The 17,496-nt window shown below is 33.3% G+C and overlaps 1 long non-coding RNA gene across 1 annotated transcript; it reads left to right on the plus strand.

Annotated features, from left to right (window-relative positions):
- Positions 1–6,933: 6,933 nt before the first annotated feature.
- On the plus strand, positions 6,934–11,703 carry LOC138829944 (uncharacterized). The gene is made up of 3 exons (XR_011372804.1): positions 6,934–7,018; positions 7,926–7,958; positions 11,622–11,703. It is a non-coding gene; the product is annotated as an uncharacterized lncRNA (long non-coding RNA).
- Positions 11,704–17,496: the final 5,793 nt, after the last annotated feature.

A 17,496-nucleotide genomic window follows, 5' to 3' on the forward strand; every position in this document is an offset into this window, starting at 1 on the left:
GCTTTAGTTGCAATCCCAATAGCAGATAAAATAGATTTCAAATTAAAATGAGTGAGAAGAGATAAAGTTCACTGCATACTAATTAATGGATCTAGCCTTCAGGAGGATGTTACAATTCTTACTATTTGCCAAATAATGGAGCACCCAAATTTATCAAAGAAATCGTATGTTCCCTAAAATCAATCATGATACAAAGACAATAATTGTTGGGGTATTTAGCATATCACAATATCCACTAGATATATCATTCCAGCAAAAATTGAACATGAAAACTTGTATCTAAACAACTGCATAGATCAACAAGACTTAATAATCATCTATCAGGTATTTCACCAAGCAGAATCAGAATACACTTTCTTCTCAGCAGCACACGGAATATGCTCAAGAATAGCCCACATTTTAGGTCACAAAGCAAATTTGTCCAAATTCAGAAACATTTATGTCCTGCATTCTCTTAAACCACAAGGCAACAAAATTAGAAATCAACACCAAATGCCTCAAAAGAAAATCCTAGAGACTGAACAACACACTGTGGAACTACCAGTGGGTCATGGAAGAGATTACAAAGGAAATTCAAATATTCAGGATATTTAACAAAAATGAGCATGAAAATCACAAAGTCCTCTGGGACACAGCAAAAGCAGTAGTCAGAAGAAAGTTTATGGCTGAGAGTTCCTACATCAACAAATCAGAAATCTTAAACCATCAATTTAATGAGCATCTGAAGCTTTTTGAAAAAGATCAACAAGCTAAACCCAATCCACTACATGGAAAGAACTGATTAAAATTAAATCAGAACTAAATGAATTCGACTCCAAACATACCCTAGAAAGAATCAACAAAACAGAGTTGGTACTTTGAACAAAATCAACAAAATTCACAGACCCTTAGCAAATCTTATCAGAAATAGAAGAGAATACACCCATATTAATAAATTCAGAGAAGAAAATGGAAAAAAAAAACTGTGATCCAGAACATTAGAAGGAAAAAATTCTCATAACTTTATGCTAATAAATTTGAGGATCTGTAAGAAATTAATGAATTTCTAGCAAATATCGACTTGCCCAAACTACACAAGATGACTTAAAAAAATGTAATTGGCCCATAACGCTTTGAAACAGAAACAGCAATAACAGTCCTCCACCCAAGGAAAGCATCTGACCAGATAAAATTACAGCTGAATTCTACAAGGCCTTCAAAACAGAACTCACATGAATACTCCAACTGTTCAGTGAAATTGAAATTGAAAATGAATGTTCAGTACCCAAACCAGGCATGGACTCATCAAAGAAAGAGAAATTTAAAACAATTTCTTTGATGAATATTGATGACAAACTCCTCAACAAAATTTTGGTGAATTGACTTCAACAACTATCAAAGAATGGTACACCACTACCAACAGGATTCATTTCAAGGATGCAAAGTTGGTTCAATATGTCCAAATCAATTAATTTAATACATCACATAAACAAGAGAAAGGACAATAACCAAATGATTATATCAATGGATACAGAAAAAGCATTTGGCATGATCAAACACCCTTTATGATGAAAATTCTGGAAAAAAACTAGGAATTCATTGAACATTCCTCAGTATAATAAAGCCTATGAATGATAAACCTACCTCAAGCATTATAATTAGTGGGAAAAGATAAAGTCAGGAATGAGAAAGGGTGTCCACTCTCTCCACTTCTCTTCAACTTACTATTAAAAGGCACACAAAGATGCAAATATAAAGGGGACCCATACAGGTGAAAAAAGAGGTGAACTCTCCTTCTTAGAAGATGACATGATCTTGTATTTAAAGAATCCTATGGAATCTACTCCCAAATTACTTGAACTGATCAGAAACTTTGGCAAAGTAGCAGAATACAAAATTAACCCTCAAAATCAATGTCTTTTCTATATGCCAAAAATGAGAAGAGTGTGGCAGAAATCAGGAAAAATAAATTCTTTTATAATAACCCTACAAAAAATGAAGTAATAGGAGTTGAATAAAGAAGTAAAGGACCTCTACAATAAAAACTTAAAAAATCTGAAAAAGGAAATTAAAACAGAACTAAGGAAGTGAAAAAAATTCCAATGCTCCAGGATTGGGAAGGTTAATATAAAAATGGCAATATTCTCAAAAGCTATCTATAAGTTAAAGGTGATACTGGCCAATATTACAAGTTGACTTCATTCTTCAATGAACTAGAATAAGCAACCCAAAAATTCATATGGAACAGTGAAAAACCCCAAACAGTAAAAACACTTCTTAGAAGAAACAACAATGCTGGAGGAATATCAATACCAAATTACAAGCTTTACCAAAAAAAAGCCATAGTAATGAAAACAGGTTGGCACTATTGACCTGAGGACCAATGCAATAGAACTAAAGACCCAGAAATGAACTCTCAGACCTACAGCCAACTAAATTTCCATAATAGAGAAAAAATAGAATGGAAGAAAACATCTTCTGTAAATGGGTGCTGGCAAAGTTGGTTAAATACCTGTAGAAAAATGTCTATATCACCCTGCAATATACTCAACTCCAAATGGATTGAAGACCTTGAAGTCAAAGCAGACATTCTTAAATCAAAATAACAAGTAGAAGAAACTCTTAGGCTCTTTGGCACAGGCTGAAATTTTCTTAATAAAAACACAGAAACAAAAAAATCAAAGAAAGTTTGGTCATGTAACCAAAGAGCTTCTGCTTGACAAGGACATAGTAAGAACTAGAAGAAGATCTTCACTATCTATAAAACAGATAGTGGTCTCATATATAAAATTTATTTAGAGGCCAGGTGCCAGTGACTTAGCCTATGATGCTAGCTATGCAGGACGCTGTGATTTGAGGATCACGATTCAAAGCCAGCCTGGCAGTTTCCCTGTGGCTCAAGCAGTACTGTGCTCGCCTTGAGCCGAAGAGAGTAGGGACAGCGCCCAACCCCTGAGTTCAACCCCATGACCAACGAATATACAAATAAATACATGAAATAAATTAGAATTCAAAAAATTAATACCTCAACAAAAGATCCTCAAAGAAATAACTGCCCATTTAAATAAGTGGGATAAAATCTGAAAGAGAAAACTCCCGAAGCAGAAATAAGAATAGCCAATAGACAAAGGAATAAATGCTCAATTTCTCTAGCTATAAAAGAAATAAAAATCAAGACAACATTAAGATTTCACCTGTTCCTAGTTACAATTTCTATAATTAAGAAATCTAATAATAACAGATTCTGGGGGGGGGTGGCCAAAACCTAACCCTATTCCTTTGTTGTTGTGAGTAAACTTGTGCAACCACTAAGGAAAGCACTATGGAGATGCCTCAAAATACTGCACATAGAGCTCCCTATGACTCTGGAATCCCACTTTTGGGCATGTAACCAAATGAGCAAAGACATGATTATACTAAAGCTACTGGCACACCTATGATATCGAAGCATTATTTACCATAGCTAAGATATGGAACCAATTCAGATGCTCCTCAGTAGGTGAATCGATCAAGAAAATGTGATATATATATATATATATATATATTATATATATATTATATATATATAGAGAGAGAGAGAGAGAGAGAGATGTATATAGATCAGTATTGTTTATCTCTTTCTTTCTGAAAGTATAATTTATTTTTAGAGTATTTCACATGCATAAATAATACACTAAAAACATTCCTGTTGCAAATTGTGCTGGTGGTTTAGGATATTTTTTGAGGATCAACCTTTGGAAAAAAAGTTGCAACAATGTAGTTAAGATATTGCTTAGTTATGTGAATTCAGATGATCACCGGATATGGTGGTTTTGAATCCAGGTTGTATCTGGTGATGTGCATATTTAGACAGCAATGTTTTTCATATTGAATGACATAAAATACTAGGGGCAATCTTTGCAGAAACATTTGAATGTAAGTACAATTCTTCAGATTGATTCAACATGAAGATTTACATGAAATCCTCGTAATCTCAGCATTTTCTATTTATGTTGGATTGCGTAGAGACTGTAGGAGCCTCAAGGAATCAAATTAGAAAGGAGCAATCTATCACATGAGATATTGTAGTGGAAATATCTAACCATATAAAGTATTATTTCTGCCCTTCCAGACCATGATGAAGACAAATAAGGAAACATATCCGTGCTTTTACATTTCTGCATTTTTCCAAAAGGGCTCATTGAAGGAAAATGGGAGCCTACAAGTCATGAGTAGAGGAATTATCATTGACTGTATTTTGCGACTCTGTACTATGCTCTTGTCCAGGCACAAAACTAATTTATAATAACCTCAGTGCCAGTACAATCATTAAGAAATATTTGCATGCCTCAATTTTAGAGGGACTATAATTTCTGTAACACTAATCATTTCATGGATGTTTACCTCAGAAAATTGTGATTGGTGAGAATCCAGTTTCGGACAAGTATCACGTAGTTTTCTGTCATTCTGGGTCCAATATGCCACAAAGGAAACGTTCATTAAGACATTTTCTCTGTTTGTTAGCCTGTGTGAACTTTTGGCACAAATGTTCTTAGTACAAACTGAAAATGTTCATAAATGCAACCACTAGAATACAAATTTAGTGGCTTTTTACTATTTCTTCAAGAGCAATGCTACAATATCAAGTTATATTTTACAAATATATGCAATGTGTACTATTTGTATTTGTCACTATTATTAGGCACATTCTATGAACAAACCCATCAGTCTACTCTGTCCGTATAATGTGCTTAATTACTTCATACCTCCCTTGTGAATTTATCTCTATTACTTGTACTTGAACATGTTTTTAGTAAAAGTCTTGTATATAGTAGCCTACTGGAACAAGGGAAGGAGGAGAAAAAACTGCTGGCTTACAGAAGGAATGCCAATGAGTATCAGATTGTATGCTGCAAGAACTTCATGTGGAAATCAAATAAATGTACTGAATTTTAGTACAGATTAAATAAATTGTTCATTTAAGCATAAGAAGAAGTTGGATAATGTCTTAGAGTTTGATTCAATTGACGTAAGTACAAGATTTCCTTAGAGTCCTAAGATAATGATTCTTAATTGAACAGTTTGTATTACCCCAAGCATGATAAACGTACACATAACAGACATTTACAAAACTTGATCATTACTTTTGAGAGTGCAATGGGAATCTTTTCTATCTCCTTCAGAGAGTGTTCCTGCTCTGCTTTGGTGTACCTGGTTAACTTCATGAGATACCAAGCACTGCCATAATATCCTTTCTTTTATCCCTACGCAAGTGTCCATAGTTTTTGTTTCTCTTAGAGGTGTTTCCTGATTCTTCATTTAATGACAAATCATGGCCTTCTATTTCTTCTCTTCCATATCAGTTTGTTTCAATTTTCTTAATACATATATATATATGTATTTGAATATATATACATATATATGGTTTAATCATATATAGATATAGATATATATAGTCGATCATGGGGCTTGAACTCTGCATCTGGGCACTGTCCCTTCACTCTTCAGCTCAAGGAGCATGCACTACCTCTTGAGCCACAGTTCCACTTCTGGTTCTCTAGTGGTTTATTGGAGATCAGAGTCTCACAGACTTTTCTGCCCCTGCTGGCTTTGAACCATGATCCTCCTATCTTGGCTTCCTGAGTATCTAGGTCTACAAGAATGAGGCACCAGCACCCAGCTGCCATGTTATAGTTTTCTACCGATAGAAATACTGAAATGCTTCAGCTTTTCGGGATTCATAAAACAGCTATTGGAGACAGACAAATGTGAAAATAAAAACAAACATCCCGTTCCCATGAATGTATCAACAAAAAGTTTAATTTACAGCAGTTTGTTCATATACACTATTTAATGAAGAGTTCCAGCATAAATACTTTAGTCTCAATACTCTCAATGTTTAGTGTATACCCAAAAAATCTTTGGTATATTTTTAAATAAAATTACTTTGTGTTCATGAAAAAGAATGATACGAAATCTACATAATAGTAAAATGTGACATATGTTATATCAAAAACACTGCAATCCATCTTTCCAAAAGTTTGCATAATTACTTCATGTTTTATTAGAATCGAATTGAATTTTATCTCTTCTACATAAACATGTCAATAGACTCCTGAGTTGTAAATTCTATAATTGTAAGTTATATTGTAGAATATTTGCATGTAGTTTATATTATTGGTGATTAAATAATGCACATAAGTATGCATATATATATTTACATCAAGATATACATTCACAGATATTTCTCTATATCTTTTATGTGTATCTTATACTATATAGTAACATTAATATTTGTATATGTAAAACTATATGATATAAAAATGAAAAAATTCATCTAGGAACTTGTCTCTCTCTTGCTGTTTTCATTTAATATTTGTGACTATTTGCTTTGAGAAATCTTAGCGTACATCAATCTTATGTTACATGAATATCAATAAAAAATGTGAATTAAAAAGATCCGTACAAAGATCAAGCATATCTATAATGAAGGCAAAGTAACGTTTTAGGCAGAAGGTGATTAAGTTCTAATAGTGTCTTTTTGTGAAACTCTCTCTTAATGAAAATATTTATGAGGAAGCAAAGTAAACAAGAGAAGAAAAGATAATATTTAAAGATTGATTTATTGTGCCTATATAAGCCATACAATGTGTCCTGATATTTAGGCAGAATAACTTACAAAGAATTAGTAGTTGAAGTCTAGATGAAAGTGTAAGTCATCCTTCACATTATTCTTCTACTGGATACTCACACATTTCTATTCTACTGAATTGGAGTCCTCCGATGCATACTAAAAGGAAGTGAGACTTTGTCTTCCGGGTTCAGGCTAGAAATCAGCACTTACTTGTCATATGGTAAAGTGTGGCTGAGTTCCATCCATTCGTAAAACGGAAGTGAGGTTTATGGGCTACATCACAATAACGGTGTCTCCAACAAGAGAAGTCATTACACAGAAGTAGCTGTTGCTGTGGAAAACCTACTAGTGGCACATTTTCCGTTATGGGGAAGCCAGGAAGAGATCCTGACTTGTTCGGTGAATCCAGTTAACTGAAGGAGACAGGTCTCTTGCCCTCTTTTCCTACTTCTCCATTTGCTATATGTAAATCATCTTTTTGGCTCCTTTTTTGACTGGGACATTTCTTAATTTCTACTCTTGATATCCCAAATGTAGTTCTAATAATTTTCTCCAACTAGGCAGGATTGTTCCATGGGTAAAATAACAAAAATTATTTACTCCCTCAGACTTCCAAAAAAAGCTATTTCCATTCTGGCAATCTTGAAATTTACTTTTATTCCTGTCACTTTTATGTGTATCAAAGCCATTGTATGTTTAATGTCTTCTGGCTATGCTTCTTGGACACTAGACACTGTACTAATAAAATTTACTGCCTATAGAATGACAGTACCAATCTCAAATATTGACTTTCACGAGTCTCAATGATTCCTTTGTTTTGTGATTCATATCTTTACTAAGAAGCAGTTACCTGAATAATACGCCATACTGATCTTATAATCTGAATAGGAATCATCACGACATATCTATGAGAATAGCAAATTCTCCTTCAGATGCATGCATATTTTCAATATGTATTAGATACTTGTAAAATGGAATTTGGAATTTTTTAAGCATCCATAATTTAGAAAACTTTTTCCAAATTGGCTTAAAAGTTGTCATGATCATCATCCTCTAATTGTTTGATATGATGAAGAAAAAAATGCCTGAAAAATATGCAAAATTTTGAGTTCACAGTTATATTATTCTATAGCTTGTTTTAAGTGAACCTAATCTGTAAAATAAACAGAGATATCAATATATTTCAATCCATGTATGTCTAATAACAAAAAGTATTAGAGATAAATATGTCCTACCTGGTTGTTTTTCATATCGCTGAGGAAATCAGAACATTTAAGATGTGATTTTGAAGTATTAAGTCATATTTTCTCTCAAAGAATTTTTCTATCTGCAGGACTTGCTGATATTTATGTCACAACGGAAAAAGGTAAACATGTTTACGCATTTGTTTTAGGATATTATTTTTAATGGTCTACTTCACGCTATTTTTTTTTCTTTTTTGGAATGACAGAAAGTATTTTTGGGGGGGGTGTGTTCGGTCTTGGGGCCTGAACTCTAGGGCTGGGTGCTGTCCCTCAGCTCTTCAGCTCAAGGTTAGTACTCTATCACTTGAGCCACAGAGCCACTTCCGGCTTTTTCTTCTGCTTATGTGTTGCTGAGGAATCGAAACCAGGGCCTCATGCATGCAAGCCAAGTGCTTTACCACTGAGCCACCTTCCCAGTCCTAAAAGAAAGTATATTGAGAGGACCAGAGAGAATAGGATAATAGGTTTTCTCCTGATGGAATCTGAAACCTTAGACATTTTTATAATTATAACTGACTTGATGTGCTAGGTTGAAAGGTGAAGAAGAATGTAAATTATGGGCAAATTCTAGATTGAAACATACGAAAGCAATAAAATCAGTGGCCCTCAATGGATGTATGCTCTCAGAAGCTAACACAAACTAACAGTTCCATTTGACTCAATTCATTAATTTTTAAACTAGAATGAATATTTTTTATAATACTGAAATAGATTCTTTTTTTTTAATTTTATTTTATTTTATTTGAGAACATACTGTACAGAGAGGCTACAATTACATGGGCAGGATAATGCATACATTTCTTACCAAGCATTGCAGCCTCCTCCTTTGTTTACCCTTCACATCCCTTCCCAGCTTCCCCCCTCCCCCCCCACACCGACATTGTAAAGTTGGTTTTGACATGACATTTTGTACTTCTCATTGTTGCAACAGGTCCACCTGAATCCTTAAACGACTTGTTTGTCCCCATCTCCTCCACATGTTATACTGACATCAAATATAGTGAAAGCGGGGTTACACTGTGGGGGAGGGACATACAAAGCAACAAAGAAATAATCTTATAAATGCGTTAGAAACACATGCATGAAAGAAACGAAAACATTAAAATACATATTTAAGGGTTCATTTTCCTAACATCACATTATCTGACCTTTTCCGCTTGACACATACCTATAAAATAGATTCTGAGAGTTCATCAGAATTTAAATTTCAGAGTAATACTCTGTCACATTTTGAGTCTACATTTTCCAAATAGGGATTCCTGAGTTAAGATATAGTTCATAAGGGAAATAACATTGAAGACTTGCATTTTCCCTAATATATAGATTTTCACAAGGTATTTTACTCTTTCAGAGGATTCTGTGGATCCTTAGAGGTTATTATAGTGTCCCTATGATAAAAATCACAAATTCAGATCCTGTAAATTCCCATACAATCTTGTGAAAAGTAGAAAGGTAGCTTTTCATTGGGAACATGTTGATATTACAGAATTTCTTTAGTTCATGGATAAAATTGAGTATGGTTTTTAAGATAAATTGTGTGAAATGAATGTGAAAGATGTGAGAGAGATTGTGGGCCTAACTGGCAAAGAGATTTTTGTATTTCTTCTGAAATCTCTGCAACATGTAATGTAAAACAAAGACCAACTTGTTTATTTCTAGAGATGTATTTCTAGATCTATATTCAAAGCAGAACAAAAGCAAGATGTTTTTTGTGGGCAATTATGTCAAAATGTGTGTGCCATATTTCACAAACATTAGAGATGGTTGCGTTTTCCTCACAATTGCCTAATGACCAAAATGTTAATGGTATTCTTAAAGGTATTAAGACTCCCACTGTATTATCATAAGGCCTAGAATTCAGCTTGGATATTTTAGCTTTCATGCCATGCTTATAAACTGATGAAATGGGAGTTGCATTGTATCTGCTTTCTATATTTAGAATATTGATTACAAAATTGCTCTTACTTTCATAAAAAATTATGCAATATTTGAAGAATTGTGCGTAGAAAATTATTTTTTTCTTCGTGTAACACTGCTACACTGTTCCAGAGCTGTAGAGGAAGCACAGTTTCTGCTGTTGTGTTTTGTAAAAAAGACACCTGTGATGACCCTCCATTTTGGATATTTTCAAATATATTTTCAATCACCCTATCTATGCATTAATAAATTGTATATACATAAAACTCATATTTAAGTAAACATAGGCCAAAATTGTATATATATATATATGTGTATATATATATATATATATATATATATATATATATATATATATATATATATATACAATTTATCTACCCTGTCACTGTTTCCTCATGAAAGAAATAATAACCCGATAGTTTGCCAGCCCATGCAGGGGAGTAATAAACATTCTTATCTCCACTGTCAAATGAGAATATAGAGAAGAGTTGCTATGGGTACAAATGTAGAAATCTAGCCTCTGCAAAAGGATGCACTAGTTTTTTCCCTTCCACTCCCTAATTTAGAAAAAATGTATGTACATGATGTAGGGCACTGAAATCAAATACAGTGAAAACAGGAGTTATACCATAGGGAGGAACACACCAAAGGGAAAAATAACATAGTACATTATAAATATGTTAAAAATTATAGCAAGAAAGAAAAATCCACCTGTGTACCGATCTTGGATTTCATTTCAATTAATGCCATCTTATATGGTCCTATGTACATCGCTTTTGAAGATTTATTCTTGTCGTAAACAAATGCTAGTTATTCCAAATTATGGAAACAATGGGCCTATGTTTCTTTGGGCATTACTTCAATTAATATAATTTTTCTGAGTCTTTCGATTTCCTAAGAAATGGAGTAATATCATTCATAGATTTCCAGTTTAGATAGATAGATAGATACATACATACATACATACATACACACATAGATGCATAGATACATATATGTTATATATCTATATATGTTATATATAACATATCTATATATGGTATATCTATCTATCTGTCTATCTACCTATCCGTCTATCTATCTATCTATCTATCTATCTATCTATCTATCTATCTATCTATCTATGTCACATTTTCTTAGTCCATACATCTACTGAAGGGCATCTTGGTTGGTTCCGTATCTTAGGTATGGTAAATAATGATGGTAGCTTTACTATGGTCTTATTCATGATTATTTTGGTACAAGCACAAAAGTAGGATTGCTGGGTCATCGAGGAGCTGTGTTCTGTTTTGGGATACAGGTTGACCCATTGTAACAATGAAATATACACGAACTTCTGTTGAAAACGAACTTTACAACTTTGGCCGTGAGGAGGAGTTAGGGAGATGGGGAGGGAAAGGATCTTAGGGAAAAAAAACAAAGGAGTGGGTAACAATTCTCGATAGGAAATGTACTCATTCATGTACCTTATTCATGTAACTGTAACCCCTCTGTACAGTAGGATTACAATAAAAATATGCATTAAAAAGTATGTACTAGCAGAGTACATATGGCATAGTGTTAAGACCATGGTAAGCATCCTGCCCAAAAAATTATAAAAAGAGAAAATTTGAAAATATTTATTTATATGGGACCTTTTGTTAGAAAGAATCATCCTGATATTGCAGCCACATTGCCTACTTGTCCCTTCAATGTTCACCACCTAATTCCATGAAATTAATTCAGTAAACATATTGCAACTTGTATGGACAAAACTTTCCTTGAGGATGATGTAGTTAAGACTGACACCTAAAACACAATCCAGATCAGTATAGGGCATTTGTATCTTTATCTTCCTCTGATGGTATATTTGTGTTTGCTTGTAGTCAACATCACTTGGAATGAAAAGACAAGACTTCTGAAAATAAATGATAATATGTTTCCTCTGAGGAAGACTGGGATAAAGATAAAGAGCTTGCTTTTTCTGCATTTTCCATTATTGAATCTCAACTTATCTTGGCCTGTTGTATGATTTCTTCCTTTAGGAGTGAAATTCAAATTCTTTGTTCAACTTTGATTGTCTTGTATGCTAACATCAATAATATATCTGGAGATATGCAGTCCTAAATGACTAAAAACCATGTCAAACATTGCAATGATTTGTTTTTGCACATGGTTAAAAAATCACACTTTTATATCTTTATTATCCACCTAAATGTATCTTGTAAGGCTGTTATGGCTGTTAACCTTGTTGTTTTTCTTTATCAATGCATAAATATTAGAGCCAATCTAATTTAGCACTTCAAACAAGTATGTATTTCTTTTTTTTGTTGTTGATCATGGGGCTTGAACTCTGGGTCTAGGCAATGTCCCTCAGCACTTCAGCTCAAGGCAAGTGCTCTATCACTGAAGCCACAGCACCATTTCCACAATATGTATTTCTACTAGGGGCTGAATCCGTGGAAGGTCTTAGGCCAAGTTTTGTGTGTGGCACAATCAAATCATCTGGCAAAAACATGGAAACAAAATGCTGTTTTCTTATGATGCTCTATTGTCTTTCAACATGAAGAAATGAAGAAATAAGATAAATAAAATTTCTGTTTAATATACCCATATAGTTTGCTCACTACAACCAAAGTTTTGGATTGCTCTCTGAACTGGTGAACCTGTGATTGGTGGCAAAATTCAACTATATATTCATTAGGAACGTTAATAAATGTAATCACCCAAATTACCTTATATGAATGTTCTTCTCATTCTCTTATAATCAATTCATTCGGGAAGCCATAGATAACACTGTTATGTTGGACTAATCCTTTTTTCCCCATTTTTATGGTTTAAGGTTTCACTTATCACATCAATTATGACAGTGTAAATGGCAGTGTCTGGTATTTGATACATATACAAACTTACGGTTTGTATATTTCATTCTGAAATTAATTAATGAATATTATAGTAACGACTATCTGATTTAAATTTTCTCCAGGAATTAGTATAAAAATATCTGCGGAGATACTTGAGGTTGTTTACAAGTTACACTTTGCAAAGATACATATTAATGAAATGTATTTAGTACTATTTTTAAATCAGCAAAGCATGCACAGTCCTGTATAAAGTATGAATGCACATTTGATATGGTATAAATTGGAAAATCAAAATTAGATGTGTAACTACAAAAGTTATACTATTTCTTAGTGAGTATTTATGAGACTGTTTAAAGAATTGTAATTGCTAGAATGAACTTGTCTTTCTAAGGTAACAAAATACATTGTACTTTTATTTTATGGAATGTCAAAACATCAAGTTTCTCTGACATGGTAAGGTGGCAAATACAAGAAAAAGTGAACATTACTGTTGTTTGTTTGAAATTCTTCATAAGCATTTATTCAATCCAGAATCATGTAGTTTGTCTTGCTTGCCATAATGAGGTCTCAATCTTTTTATAAGTGAGACAATGGATTCTTCATGTATTTTTTTGTCAAGTATATTCTTTTCTGATCAATCCAGAAAAAAAGCTTTTTGAAAGTAAGACCAAGTTGTATTTATGTTAGCCTGTCATCACTGTTGGGCCTCCTATATTCTTCCCATGAAAAGGTAGTAAGCATACTAAGATTTTGTATTCAATTGTCTGCTGTCTGTCAAATATATTACAATATTATGTGAAGGATGAATTGGCAGTTTATATAGTGAAGAAAGTGCTGAAGAAGAGTAATGGGAATAGATAAATTCACCTTTGCATCTAATTTTCTAACTCATAAATATTATAAAGAGGAATAAAATTCATCCTGTTTACAAACTGAACAGCTCAATTAGTTATTTGACCAACAGAATACATTTATTCTTGTAGTTAGGGAGTTTCTCATCCTCTGTCATGTAGAGGAGAAGGAATATGACATGGGAAATTATTTTTTTGGCATAAAACCATATTTGAGCCGGGCCAGGTGACAATGTTGTTAATTCTATCATCTCAAGCATTTGACACATAAGGATCTATACAGATTTAAAAAGTCAAGGATTTGTTTCAGATTCAGTTGTGGAATTAATCCCCTCAAAATCGAATAATATAGACTGTTTACCTTAAGGAAAAGCATTGTTACTCACTGACCTGCAGTGTGCATGAATGTTGGGAACATACAACCCGAAAAATCAGCACACTCTGGATGACAGAAAAACGAAGCCTGGTATAGGTCACTTAGGAACCTGTAGAAGGCTGAGATCTGAGGATCAGGTTTCAGGGAAGCCCAATAGGAACATTTGTCTCACTCTTAGCACCAATTATCCACCTCAAAACTGGAAGTGGCACTGTAGATCAAATGGTACAGCATTAAAGCTTTGAAGAGCTCAGGGACTGTGCCCAAGCCCAAAGTTCAAGCCCAACGACTAAAAATAACAATAAACAAAGACAGAAATGTAATGCAGTATTCAACAGTGCCCCATACACACTGGTATTTCCAAAATCTCTGAATTATTTCCTTCCACATAAGCGCCAGTTAGATTTCATTCACTCCCTCATTGTACCATCTTGTATTTTATCTCTGAACTTCAGAGAGTAATGTTTGATGGGACAGTGATATTTCCTTACTTTGTTGTTTATTTGAACCCTTAATGTGACTTAATGGAATTACTAATTATGTTCCCTTATGCAAATATGTCTTACTTAGGGAATCATAAATTTCCTGCTTCTAAAAAGAGGATAATATTAGAGAACCTGTAAATTCATGAGCAAATTTGTGACATTGTAGGAAATGTTACTTGCTGATTTGTGTCCAACCCTATTTTGCCATTATATTTGTGTGTGTATGTGTGTGTGCTGATTTGTGTGTGTGATCAGATGTTTCTGTTCCCTGCCCATTTGTAGATGCAAATTTTGTGTCTGTGTTGCACAAACTGAAATGTACAATTTTCCTTACTCTGTTCCAACACCCATATGTTCAATCAGGGCTTATTACTATGATTTTTGGAATTGAAACGTGAAGATAAAATCAATTCTTGATTTTACTCAATCATGATAAAAATTAATCACAGATAATCAAGGATTGTTTTTATGTGTCTTCCTTGGTAATGAGTATTTTTGAATCAATGATTGGGCCATTGATATTCAAGCCCTAGGCTTGATCCCAGCAATATATTCCAAATGTTGGTGTGGCTCTGGCATAGTATACTCATAACCATACATATTTGAGAAAGCTGTCAATGAACAAATCCTACCCTAAGTTAATGGCCATATTCAGTTCAGTGTTCATTTCAAAGTCCAATATGTCAGTGTTGATACTGAGAGATGACATGCATGTGTTTCTTAAAAGTTAATTATTTTTCCAGAGTGCTGAATATATTTACCTAATACCACTTCACAATGCACATTGTCCTTTTTTGTCCACACACAAGAATTGAAAAAGCCATTTATTTATTTGAGCCATGGAATATTTCTTGTAATTGAACCTAAAGGTATTTACAGGCTATTCCCTTCACATTTTACTTGCCTACCATAAAGCATGTATCCTTTCGTAGGATCCATCTCATGAAATAATCACTCTCTGTATTTTCTTTTTATGTACCCATTCACAAATATTGAAATGGTGATCAAATTATCATGTTGATTTCAGTTCATTGTAATATCATATAGTAAATCCACTATGGATTTTCTTTTCTATACAACCATGTGAACTATTTCTTCCTATTTTCCTGCATGCATGACACATCCATGAAAATTTTATGAGACATATTTCAGAATCTGTGCCAAGACATGGGTGAGTCTAAATGGATGACATTAGAGTAAGATTTAAAGAAATGGACAGTAATAGTAATAGTTCAAGTAGTTATAGTAATAGTTCAACTAATAGATTGACTAGGGTCACACTTTAGATGATCAACAAAGTTTAAATGTGTTGATACAGAGAGTGTCCAAGTGTAATTTGTGAGAAGGTTTGTATACCAGGATCAAATTTCAATGGAAATGGAATTGGAAGCAAACATATTTAAAAAAAAAACCAATTGATGTTATGCTCTTATAGGTTTTTGGATATTTCTTGAAGTACTAGTGAAGTTCTTGTTCATATGTAGAATTCAGGTTTTTCTCTTCTTTCTTTGCAGGAATCATTATATGAACAAACCATGAGCTCAAGCCATTTCTCATTGTTTCATTTACATCTTACATTTGTAAATATATTGTGATGCTCACTCAAGCATATGAATTCATTTTGATTTCTACTAACTATTCAGTACCCGTTCATCCTTACCTTGAATCCAGAAGCAAACTCTAGTGTTTATGTTCTTACTATAATTCACCTTGGCAGTTTCCACATACACATGGTAAGGGTGGAGTATACAAACTTCAAACATCAAATCGATATCTATACTTGTTTCCCAATAGAGACCAATCATACTTCATTTTTCACTGTCCTTAAACTTGCCTGTGAATATCATCTTTGATTTCATATATATTGTTATAATTGCAGAGCCTAATAAATACAAAACAAAACTGTAATGATATTAGACCTCTTATACAAATCTTACAGCAATTATCTATTCCATACAGAATGGCCATTAAAATTTCTACCACCATTCTGAAGTATATATATTTCAACCAACATTCTGAAGTATATTTCCTACTATATAAGATTCTCATCTATCTCAATGATTTCCACATGGAATATCATCTAAAGAAGGATTCTGGGAATTCTTTCCAAAACCTATGGCAGAAAAAACAGGCTAATGTATGTGTACACAAAATAACATTCAACATGTATTCTTTTGAGGTGGAAAATTGAAATTTGTGAAGCTAGCATAATTTTGTGCTAATAAAGTGATATTTTTAGTGCAAGAGGGTATGCATTTTTGGCAATTTCTAAATATATTTCTGAAATGTTTCAAGAAGAGTGGACTGTAATTTTCATTGAACCATATTACATGACTATCTTCATATTAAACTTGTGTGTAATTTGCCTGACATATATATGCTCCATATATTTATAGTTGATTTGTCACTTGCGTCCACAACATTCCTGATGCAAAATGGAATAGTTTTTTAAACATATTTTAGGAAGAACCACCTCGTTAAAAATTGTTGATAAATAAATAAATAAAATTGTTGCAATAAGTAGACTTGAATCTTTTGGGTACAGATGAGGAAGTTAAAGATTTGAGAATGTGGCTCAGGCTTATTAATGGTGTTGAAAAGGGTGAGTTTCTGATTATGGCCATATTTGTGCACATATTGTATAAAATGAAATGTTTCTTCGTTTTTCTTCAGAGATAGCAGGAATGAATTCAACATTAATATATGAAAGATAATTTGGAACCTGTAGACTCAGGGACACCAGTGTCTTTTCTAGTCTGGTAGGGATGTGAAAGGAACAGATCTATCAACACATGTCTGTACGTATATAGAAGACAAACCAATCAACATACATATCCATTTGTAAACTTACGAAAATAAAAACAAATGTATCAATACTTTTCTATTTCCTTAAACTTAGTCAATGCGATATACACGGTGATTATAATTATGTACGTAAGGTAGTGAATCGTTTTCTTGCCATATGTTACTCGATCCATTTTTTTTACACTTTATTCTGCTTCAAATCTCTCCTTCCCCACTTGTAAATACCATGCCCAAATGTTGTCTTCTGAGAAATTTTGTGGCATTCTTTCACCCGTTGTTTTGTATCTCAAAATTTTTGATTCCCCTTCTTTGCCCTGTTCAGATTAACGTTTATACAATCCACATGGTACCAAAATCAAATATAGTGACAAAAAGGGAGA

This window comes from Dipodomys merriami, unplaced genomic scaffold (assembly GCF_024711535.1).
Source record: "Dipodomys merriami isolate MVZ:Mamm:240054 unplaced genomic scaffold, mDipMer1.0.p SCAF_18, whole genome shotgun sequence".
Taxonomy (NCBI): domain Eukaryota; kingdom Metazoa; phylum Chordata; class Mammalia; order Rodentia; family Heteromyidae; genus Dipodomys; species Dipodomys merriami.